Source organism: Pseudophryne corroboree, chromosome 8 (genome assembly GCF_028390025.1).
Source record: "Pseudophryne corroboree isolate aPseCor3 chromosome 8, aPseCor3.hap2, whole genome shotgun sequence".
NCBI classification, from domain to species: Eukaryota; Metazoa; Chordata; class Amphibia; order Anura; family Myobatrachidae; genus Pseudophryne; species Pseudophryne corroboree.
Genome location: NC_086451.1, coordinates 353,667,248 through 353,678,430, shown reverse-complemented (window position 1 = coordinate 353,678,430; position 11,183 = coordinate 353,667,248). Strand labels below are relative to the sequence as shown.

The 11,183-nt window shown below is 45.2% G+C and overlaps 1 pseudogene; it reads right to left on the bottom strand.

The window, feature by feature from the left end:
* Window positions 1-6,573: 6,573 nt before the first annotated feature.
* LOC134953920 (5S ribosomal RNA) lies at window positions 6,574-6,692 on the bottom strand (annotated as a pseudogene).
* Between the last annotated feature and the right edge of the window lie 4,491 nt (window positions 6,693-11,183).

Here is an 11,183-nt window from a genome sequence, read left to right as displayed (position 1 = left end):
TGTAGCATGCTGGAGCAAATACAAATACTCGCACCCACGATGCATTCGCACGTGGGAGTATAAGTGAGCTGGCACACAACTGTATGCAGGTGTTGACTTGGCTGAGGTATAAATGCACACAGCAATGAATGACTCAAACTATGAACAGACCAGTTACTTAACCAGTGGTGTTGGTTTATTGATAGATAGCAGGTACAGCCATACTCACTTTTACACCGTACCCTCCAACATTTTACACATGAAAACTGGTACAAATTAGGAAAGGGGCGTAGCCATGGGTAAAAGGGGCATGGCCACACCCCTTTCCTATATTTTCAATGTTTCTTTGGAGAGTCAAAGGACCTGTACCCGCCAAAAAGGTACAGTTGGAGGGTATGTTATACACTGGGTAGTGGTGAAGGAACAGTGGAATCATTGCGGATTGCAGATAATCGCAGGTCCCTCCGGAGCTAAGTGGGAAACATTGTCTCTAGAGATGAGCGCCGGAAATTTTTCGGGTTTTGTGTTTTGGCTTTGGGTTCGGTTCCGCGGCCGTGTTTTGGGTTCGACCGCGTTTTGGCAAAACCTAACCGAATTTTTTTTGTCGGATTCGGGTGTGTTTTGGATTCGGGTGTTTTTTTGAAAAAACACTAAAAAACAGCTTAAATCATAGAATTTGGGGGTCATTTTGATCCCAAAGTATTATTAACCTCAAAAACCATAATTTACACTCATTTTCAGTCTATTCTGAATACCTCACACCTCACAATATTATTTTTAGTCCTAAAATTTGCACCTAGGTCGCTGGATGACTAAGCTAAGCGACCCTAGTGGCCGACACAAACACCGGGCCCATCTAGGAGTGTCACTGCAGTGTCACGCAGGATGTCCCTTCCAAAAAACCCTCCCCAAACAGCACATGACGCAAAGAAAAAAAGAGGCGCAATGAGGTAGCTGTGTGAGTAAGATAAGCGACCCTAGTGGCCGACACAAACACCGGGCCCATCTAGGAGTGGCACTGCAGTGTCACGCAGGATGTCCCTTCCAAAAAACCCTCCCCAAACAGCACATGACGCAAAGAAAAAAAGAGGCGCAATGAGGTAGCTGTGTGAGTAAGATAAGCGACCCTAGTGGCCGACACAAACACCGGGCCCATCTAGGAGTGGCACTGCAGTGTCACGCAGGATGTCCCTTCCAAAAAACCCTCCCCAAACAGCACATGACGCAAAGAAAAAAAGAGGCGCAATGAGGTAGCTGTGTGAGTAAGATAAGCGACCCTAGTGGCCGACACAAACACCGGGCCCATCTAGGAGTGGCACTGCAGTGTCACGCAGGATGTCCCTTCCAAAAAACCCTCCCCAAACAGCACATGACGCAAAGAAAAATTAAAGAAAAAAGAGGTGCAAGATGGAATTGTCCTTGGGCCCTCCCACCCACCCTTATGTTGTATAAACAGGACATGCACACTTTAACCAACCCATCATTTCAGTGACAGGGTCTGCCACACGACTGTGACTGAAATGACGGGTTGGTTTGGACCCCCACCAAAAAAGAAGCAATTAATCTCTCCTTGCACAAACTGGCTCTACAGAGGCAAGATGTCCACCTCATCATCATCCTCCGATATATCACCGTGTACATCCCCCTCCTCACAGATTATCAATTCGTCCCCACTGGAATCCACCATCTCAGCTCCCTGTGTACTTTGTGGAGGCAATTGCTGCTGGTCAATGTCTCCACGGAGGAATTGATTATAATTCATTTTAATGAACATCATCTTCTCCACATTTTCTGGATGTAACCTCGTACGCCGATTGCTGACAAGGTGAGCGGCGGCACTAAACACTCTTTCGGAGTACACACTTGTGGGAGGGCAACTTAGGTAGAATAAAGCCAGTTTGTGCAAGGGCCTCCAAATTGCCTCTTTTTCCTGCCAGTATAAGTACGGACTGTGTGACGTGCCTACTTGGATGCGGTCACTCATATAATCCTCCACCATTCTTTCAATGGTGAGAGAATCATATGCAGTGACAGTAGACGACATGTCCGTAATCGTTGTCAGGTCCTTCAGTCCGGACCAGATGTCAGCATCAGCAGTCGCTCCAGACTGCCCTGCATCACCGCCAGCGGGTGGGCTCGGAATTCTGAGCCTTTTCCTCGCACCCCCAGTTGCGGGAGAATGTGAAGGAGGAGATGTTGACAGGTCGCGTTCCGCTTGACTTGACAATTTTCTCACCAGCAGGTCTTTCAACCCCAGCAGACTTGTGTCTGCTGGAAAGAGAGATCCAAGGTAGGCTTTAAATCTAGGATCGAGCACGGTGGCCAAAATGTAGTGCTCTGATTTCAACAGATTGACCACCCGTGAATCCTTGTTAAGCGAATTAAGGGCTCCATCCACAAGCCCCACATGCCTAGCGGAATCGCTCCGTGTTAGCTCCTCCTTCAATGTCTCCAGCTTCTTCTGCAAAAGCCTGATGAGGGGAATGACCTGACTCAGGCTGGCAGTGTCTGAACTGACTTCACGTGTGGCAAGTTCAAAGGGCATCAGAACCTTGCACAACGTTGAAATCATTCTCCACTGCACTTGAGACAGGTGCATTCCACCTCCTATATCGTGCTCAATTGTATAGGCTTGAATGGCCTTTTGCTGCTCCTCCAACCTCTGAAGCATATAGAGGGTTGAATTCCACCTCGTTACCACTTCTTGCTTCAGATGATGGCAGGGCAGGTTCAGTAGTTTTTGGTGGTGCTCCAGTCTTCTGTACGTGGTGCCTGTAAGCCGAAAGTGTCCCGCAATTCTTCTGGCCACCGACAGCATCTCTTGCACGCCCCTGTCGTTTTTTAAAAAATTCTGCACCACCAAATTCAAGGTATGTGCAAAACATGGGACGTGCTGGAATTTGCCCATATTTAATGCACACACAATATTGCTGGCGTTGTCCGATGCCACAAATCCACAGGAGAGTCCAATTGGGGTAAGCCATTCCGCGATGATCTTCCTCAGTTGCCGTAAGAGGTTTTCAGCTGTGTGCGTATTCTGGAAACCGGTGATACAAAGCGTAGCCTGCCTAGGAAAGAGTTGGCGTTTGCGAGATGCTGCTACTGGTGCCGCCGCTGCTGTTCTTGCGGCGGGAGTCCATACATCTACCCAGTGGGCTGTCACAGTCATATAGTCCTGACCCTGCCCTGCTCCACTTGTCCACATGTCCGTGGTTAAGTGGACATTGGGTACAACTGCATTTTTTAGGACACTGGTGAGTCTTTTTCTGACGTCCGTGTACATTCTCGGTATCGCCTGCCTAGAGAAGTGGAACCTAGATGGTATTTGGTAACGGGGGCACACTGCCTCAATAAATTGTCTAGTTCCCTGTGAACTAGAGATGAGCGGGTTCGGTTTCTCTGAATCCGAACCCGCCAGAACTTCATGTTTTTTTTCACGGGTCCGAGCGACTCGGATCTTCCCGCCTTGCTCGGTTAACCCGAGCGCGCCCGAACGTCATCATGACGCTGTCGGATTCTCGCGAGGCTCGGATTCTATCGCGAGACTCGGATTCTATATAAGGAGCCGCGCGTCGCCGCCATTTTCACACGTGCATTGAGATTGATAGGGAGAGGACGTGGCTGGCGTCCTCTCCATTTAGATTATAAGAGACTGAGAGAGATTTACTGGAGCTGACTAGGAGGAGTACTGTTACTGTAGAAGTGTAGAGACTGAGTGGAGAGAGTTTACTAGTGAGGACAGTGCAGTTTACTTTATAATCCGTTCTCTGCCTGAATAAAGCGATACACAGCACACAGTGACTCAGTCACATACCATATCTGTGTGCACTGCTCAGGCTCAGGCCAGTGTGCTGCATCATCTATTATCTATATATAATATTATATATATCTGTCTGACTGCTCAGCTCACACAGCTTATAATTGTGGGGGAGACTGGGGAGCACTACTGCAGTGCCAGTTATAGGTTATAGCAGGAGCCAGGAGTACATAATATATTATATAGTGAGTGACCACCAGACACACAGTGCAGTTTATTTAATATATCCGTTCTCTGCCTGAAAAAAGCGATACACACAGTGACTCAGTCAGTCACATACCATATCTGTGTGCACTGCTCAGGCTCAGGCCAGTGTGCTGCATCATCTATTATCTATATATAATATTATATATATCTGTCTGACTGCTCAGCTCACACAGCTTATAATTGTGGGGGAGACTGGGGAGCACTACTGCAGTGCCAGTTATAGGTTATAGCAGGAGCCAGGAGTACATAATATATTATATAGTGAGTGACCACCAGACACACAGTGCAGTTTATTTAATATATCCGTTCTCTGCCTGAAAAAAGCGATACACACAGTGACTCAGTCAGTCACATACCATATCTGTGTGCACTGCTCAGGCTCAGGCCAGTGTGCTGCATCATCTATTATCTATATATAATATTATATATATCTGTCTGACTGCTCAGCTCACACAGCTTATAATTGTGGGGGAGACTGGGGAGCACTACTGCAGTGCCAGTTATAGGTTATAGCAGGAGCCAGGAGTACATAATATATTATATAGTGAGTGACCACCAGACACACAGTGCAGTTTATTTAATATATCCGTTCTCTGCCTGAAAAAAGCGATACACACAGTGACTCAGTCAGTCACATACCATATCTGTGTGCACTGCTCAGGCTCAGGCCAGTGTGCTGCATCATCTATTATCTATATATAATATTATATATATCTGTCTGACTGCTCAGCTCACACAGCTTATAATTGTGGGGGAGACTGGGGAGCACTACTGCAGTGCCAGTTATAGGTTATAGCAGGAGCCAGGAGTACATATTATATTAAAATTAAACAGTGCACACTTTTGCTGCAGGAGTGCCACTGCCAGTGTGACTGACCAGTGACCTGACCACACTGACCACCAGTATAGTTAGTAGTATACTTATATTGTGATTGCCTGAAAAAGTTAAACACTCGTCGTGTGACTTCACTTGTGTGTTTTTTTTTTTTTATTCTATAAAAATAAAACTCATTCTGCTGACAGACAGTGTCCAGCAGGTCCGTCATTATATAATATATAATATATACCTAGAAAAACAAGGGGGGAGGTATAGCGCCACTTGTGAAGTATGATCTCAGTAAAATAATCTAAATTAAGATTATAATTGTTTAAACATTACCATAGTAAAACACACATAACCTCATTAAAGGTGTCTGCCGGGCCCTAAGTATGCAGTGCCGGTATCGCACTGCTGGGCGTATGGAAAAATGGAGAGATAGGGTTCGGCGCTCAGTGTTGTTAAAAAAATGGTAAATTTAAAAGCCAAAAAATATATACATGTATAAAATTTATAAAAAAGTTTTTTAATATATATGAGAGTAAAACAAGTTCTTTTGAAAAAAAGCATAAAAAGCATAAAAACGTACAACCATAAAAATCAGGACCAAGTATTAAAAGGATAAGGAGTTTAACTTAACTCAAAAGCAGCAAGGGATTAGTGCAGGAAACCCAACGCGTTTCGTCTCATCAGACTTCTTCAAAGGGTAGGGACATACTGAGCTTTCCTGTCTATTTATAGCCAGAGTAGCTGGTAAAGGGGTTGTGACATCACAGATCGTCACATGATGCAATTAGATATTGTAGGTTTGTTTAAACTACTTTTAGTGTAATACAATCATATAACATAGATAGTCAGAGCAGAGTCAGTGGTTGTAGAGTGCAAATAACGGGTATATAATACTCAATAGTCCATGGAAATAGTAAAAAACGATATATTAGTGGCATTTCCGCCACACTTCCGGTTACGGGTGCCGCGGCTTCGTCACTTCCGCCCCACTTCCGGTCCTCGATTGCGCATGCGCCCGCGGCGTCTCCCGGCTGTCAGGTTGTTTTCTGTGTTCCTATCCCCGGCGGGCGTCACAGTGTACGTGAAGGTTCTGTCTCTCAGGACCTGTGTGGCGGCGGCCATCTTTGTTGTGATTTAGTCTATTAGATTTGTATAGTCTGGCGGCCATTTTATAGAAGTTCCTTTCGTGTCCAGTTATTTTCCTGTTGCTTCCGTGTCCATGGCAACGGAACCATAAATACAAAGAAAATAGATGGTAATCTCAGGCAACGGATTTTTGCAGAACATTCAAGACTTTGCATATATTTCTTATGTTTTATATATATATGTATGAGCATCAGTAATAAAAATATATAAATAAATAAATAAATAAAGTGCTGGAGCAGTATTAAGTATAATAAATATATATAAATATATAAATACTGTGTCATCGGACCTCAGTATAACCAGTGCAAAGCGCAATATGTAAATATGGATAAATAACAGTGAGTTTTTTAAGGAAAAGGGGGGGGGGGGGGAGAGTGAGTTTTGAAAAAAGGGGGGGGGGGGGGGGGGGAGTTCGGGCCAGGGGGGGGGGGGGGGGTGTGGTGGGGGGGGGAAGAGGAGGGGTAATTCATATTTAAAAGTGACAGAGGCAAGTGCGGATTAAATTATTAAGAAAAAGTGTGTGGAGTGCAGGGTTAACGGTGTTGAGTTTTTAAAGGTGTGCATATTTAGTTGGTATTGAACTGACATCATTTATTTGATATTACAGTACCCAATCTTCCCAGGTAGTCCCCTTCCCTGGTACTGATCAGGCCCAAACACTGCTTAGCTTCCAAGATCGGACGAGATTGGGCGTACCAGTGTGGTTTGACTGTATGCAAATGAGACATCATACTACCACGTGATTTATTACTTTATTTTTAATATTTAAAGTATCTGGTGAGCTGTATATAGATCGTGAAGTGAAGAAAGGGAAGGAGAAAAAGGGGGGGGGGGGGGGGGAGGAAATAGAGTCTTTCCGGGATACTGCACCTCATAAGAATGGTGCAATCTCGTATCCCTCATTCAGGCCAGCTGGATGTAGAGTCTGCAACTGGAAAATCCAGTACATTTCCCGTCTGGACAATTTGTTCCCGAGGTCTCCTCCTCTCTCGCCCAAGCAAACGTGTTCGATCGCCTTAAACGTAAGGTCCTCCGGGTCGGAGTTATGTTTACATGCGAAATGTCGAGAGACTGCATGGCTGACCACCTTATTCTTTATATTTCTTATATGTTCTTGAATCCGGATTTTAAGGGGTCTTTTTGTCTTTCCTATATACTTCATTTTGCAGGTGCACTCCAAGAGGTAAATCACAGATGATGTGTTGCAGTTCATAAAGTCCTTTATAATGTATTCATTCTTGTCCTCTGTATCGCTAAAAGTTTTCCTGTTCCGATGCAGGTATTTACATATATTGCACTTCCCACATTTATACGACCCCTTACATCTCAACATAGGGGTGTTGCGAGTGGATTTTTCCCTCAGCATGCTGGGTGCAAGGAGGTCTTTGAGGTTTTTAGATTTTTTAAAAATTAGTTCTGGTTTGGGCGGTAAGATTTCTTTGAGCACTGGGTCCATTAGAAGAATTCCCCAATGGGCTTTAAGGGAGTCTCTAATCACTTTCTCATGTTGACTAAATGTAGTAATGAAGGCGATTCTTTCCTTCGTTTCTTCCTTGGTTTTATATGTTAGTAGCTTTTCCCTATCCAAACCTCTTGTTTTCTCCAGTGCTTCATCTAAAAGTGGCTTCGGGTAACTCTTCTCTTCGAATCTCTTCCTGTATATCTCCAATTGATCTTCACAGTCTTTTGCACTGGTGCAGTTTCGTTTGATTCTTGAGAACTGGGAGGCCGGGATGTTATTCTTCCACCTTTCTAGATGATTGCTATGGTAGTGTAGATAACTGTTCATATCTACTTTCTTAATGAGGTTCTTGGTGGTAACTCTTCCATTTTCCCCAGTTAGAACTAGATCCAAGTATTCAACGGATCTATCATTGGTTGTTGAGGTGAAGGCAAGGTTCAAATCGTTATCTCCCAAAGTCCTTAAAAATTCATTAAAAGCTTCCGGTGTGCCATCCCAGATAATTAAAATATCATCGATGTAACGTTTATAAAATACCACATTCTCCTTAAAAGCACTTAAGGTGTAGACATGTTTTCTCTCCCAACATCCCATAAAAAGATTCGCAAAGCTCGGGGCAAATGTCGTACCCATCGCTGTGCCGCAGCATTGTAGATAAAACTGGTTTAAGAATTTAAAATAATTGTGGCTCAGGATAAAATACATAATATCACATATAAAATTTCTGTGAGTGCTGGTCAATGATGGATCGCTGTCTAAGAATTCCCTGCATGCGGCTATGCCTTTAGAGTGTTCAATGCATGTGTACAGGGATTGCACGTCCACTGTTGCGTGTTTTTTTTTTTTTATTCTATAAAAATAAAACTCATTCTGCTGACAGACAGTGTCCAGCAGGTCCGTCATTATATAATATATAATATATACCTGTCCGGCTGCAGTAGTGATATATATATATTTTTTATATAATTTATCATCCAGTCGCAGCAGACACAGTACGGTAGTTCACGGCTGTGGCTACCTCTGTGTCTCTGCACTCGGCAGGCAGTCCGTCCATAATTGTAATACCACCTAACCGTGGATTTTTTTCATTCTTCTTTATACATACATAGTTACATAGACATCTTCTCTTTATCAACCAGTCTATATTAGCTGCAGACACAGTACAGTACGGTAGTTCACGGCTGTGGCTACCTCTGTGTCTGCACTCGGCAGGCAGTCCGTCCATAATTGTATACCACCTAACCGTGGGTTTTTTTCATTCTTCTTTATACATACATAGTTACATAGACATCTTCTCTTTATCAACCAGTCTATATTAGCTGCAGACACAGTACAGTACGGTAGGTCACGGCTGTGGCTACCTCTGTGTCTGCAGTCGGCAGGCAGTCCATAATTGTATACTAGTATCCATCTCCATTGTTTACCTGAGGTGCCTTTTAGTTGTGCCTATTAAAATATGGAGAACAAAATGTTGAGGTTCCAAATTAGGGAAAGATCAAGATCCACTTCCACCTCGTGCTGAAGCTGCTGCCACTAGTCATGGCCGAGACGATGAAATGCCAGCAACGTCGTCTGCCAAGGCCGATGCCCAATGTCATAGTACAGAGCATGTCAAATCCAAAACACCAAATATCAGAAAAAAAAGGACTCCAAAACCTAAAATAAAATTGTCGGAGGAGAAGCGTAAACTTGCCAATATGCCATTTACCACACGGAGTGGCAAGGAACGGCTGAGGCCCTGGCCTATGTTCATGGCTAGTGGTTCAGCTTCACATGAGGATGGAAGCACTCAGCCTCTCGCTAGAAAAATGAAAAGACTCAAGCTGGCAAAAGCAGCACAGCAAAGAACTGTGCATTCTTCGAAATCCCAAATCCACAAGGAGAGTCCAATTGTGTCGGTTGCGATGCCTGACCTTCCCAACACTGGACGTGAAGAGCATGCGCCTTCCACCATTTGCACGCCCCCTGCAAGTGCTGGAAGGAGCACCCGCAGTCCAGTTCCTGATAGTCAGATTGAAGATGTCAGTGTTGAAGTACACCAGGATGAGGAGGATATGGGTGTTGCTGGCGCTGGGGAGGAAATTGACCAGGAGGATTCTGATGGTGAGGTGGTTTGTTTAAGTCAGGCACCCGGGGAGACACCTGTTGTCCGTGGGAGGAATATGGCCGTTGACATGCCAGGTGAAAATACCAAAAAAATCAGCTCTTCGGTGTGGAGGTATTTCAACAGAAATGCGGACAACAGGTGTCAAGCCGTGTGTTCCCTTTGTCAAGCTGTAATAAGTAGGGGTAAGGACGTTAACCACCTCGGAACATCCTCCCTTATACGTCACCTGCAGCGCATTCATAATAAGTCAGTGACAAGTTCAAAAACTTTGGGTGACAGCGGAAGCAGTCCACTGACCAGTAAATCCCTTCCTCTTGTAACCAAGCTCACGCAAACCACCCCACCAACTCCCTCAGTGTCAATTTCCTCCTTCCCCAGGAATGCCAATAGTCCTGCAGGCCATGTCACTGGCAATTCTGACGAGTCCTCTCCTGCCTGGGATTCCTCCGATGCATCCTTGCGTGTAACGCCTACTGCTGCTGGCGCTGCTGTTGTTGCCGCTGGGAGTCGATGGTCATCCCAGAGGGGAAGTCGTAAGCCCACTTGTACTACTTCCAGTAAGCAATTGACTGTTCAACAGTCCTTTGCGAGGAAGATGAAATATCACAGCAGTCATCCTACTGCAAAGCGGATAACTGAGGCCTTGACAACTATGTTGGTGTTAGACGTGCGTCCGGTATCCGCCGTTAGTTCACAGGGAACTAGACAATTTATTGAGGCAGTGTGCCCCCGTTACCAAATACCATCTAGGTTCCACTTCTCTAGGCAGGCGATACCGAGAATGTACACGGACGTCAGAAAAAGACTCACCAGTGTCCTAAAAAATGCAGTTGTACCCAATGTCCACTTAACCACGGACATGTGGACAAGTGGAGCAGGGCAGGGTCAGGACTATATGACTGTGACAGCCCACTGGGTAGATGTATGGACTCCCGCCGCAAGAACAGCAGCGGCGGCACCAGTAGCAGCATCTCGCAAACGCCAACTCTTTCCTAGGCAGGCTACGCTTTGTATCACCGCTTTCCAGAATACGCACACAGCTGAAAACCTCTTACGGCAACTGAGGAAGATCATCGCGGAATGGCTTACCCCAATTGGACTCTCCTGTGGATTTGTGGCATCGGACAACGCCAGCAATATTGTGTGTGCATTAAATATGGGCAAATTCCAGCACGTCCCATGTTTTGCACATACCTTGAATTTGGTGGTGCAGAATTTTTTAAAAAACGACAGGGGCGTGCAAGAGATGCTGTCGGTGGCCAGAAAAATTGCGGGACACTTTCGGCGTACAGGCACCACGTACAGAAGACTGGAGCACCACCAAAAACTACTGAACCTGCCCTGCCATCATCTGAAGCAAGAAGTGGTAACGAGGTGGAATTCAACCCTCTATATGCTTCAGAGGTTGGAGGAGCAGCAAAAGGCCATTCAAGCCTATACAATTGAGCACGATATAGGAGGTGGAATGCACCTGTCTCAAGTGCAGTGGAGAATGATTTCAACGTTGTGCAAGGTTCTGATGCCCTTTGAACTTGCCACACGTGAAGTCAGTTCAGACACTGCCAGCCTGAGTCAGGTCATTCCCCTCATCAGGCTTTTGCAGAAGAAGCTGGAGGCATTGAAGAAGGAGCTAAAAGGG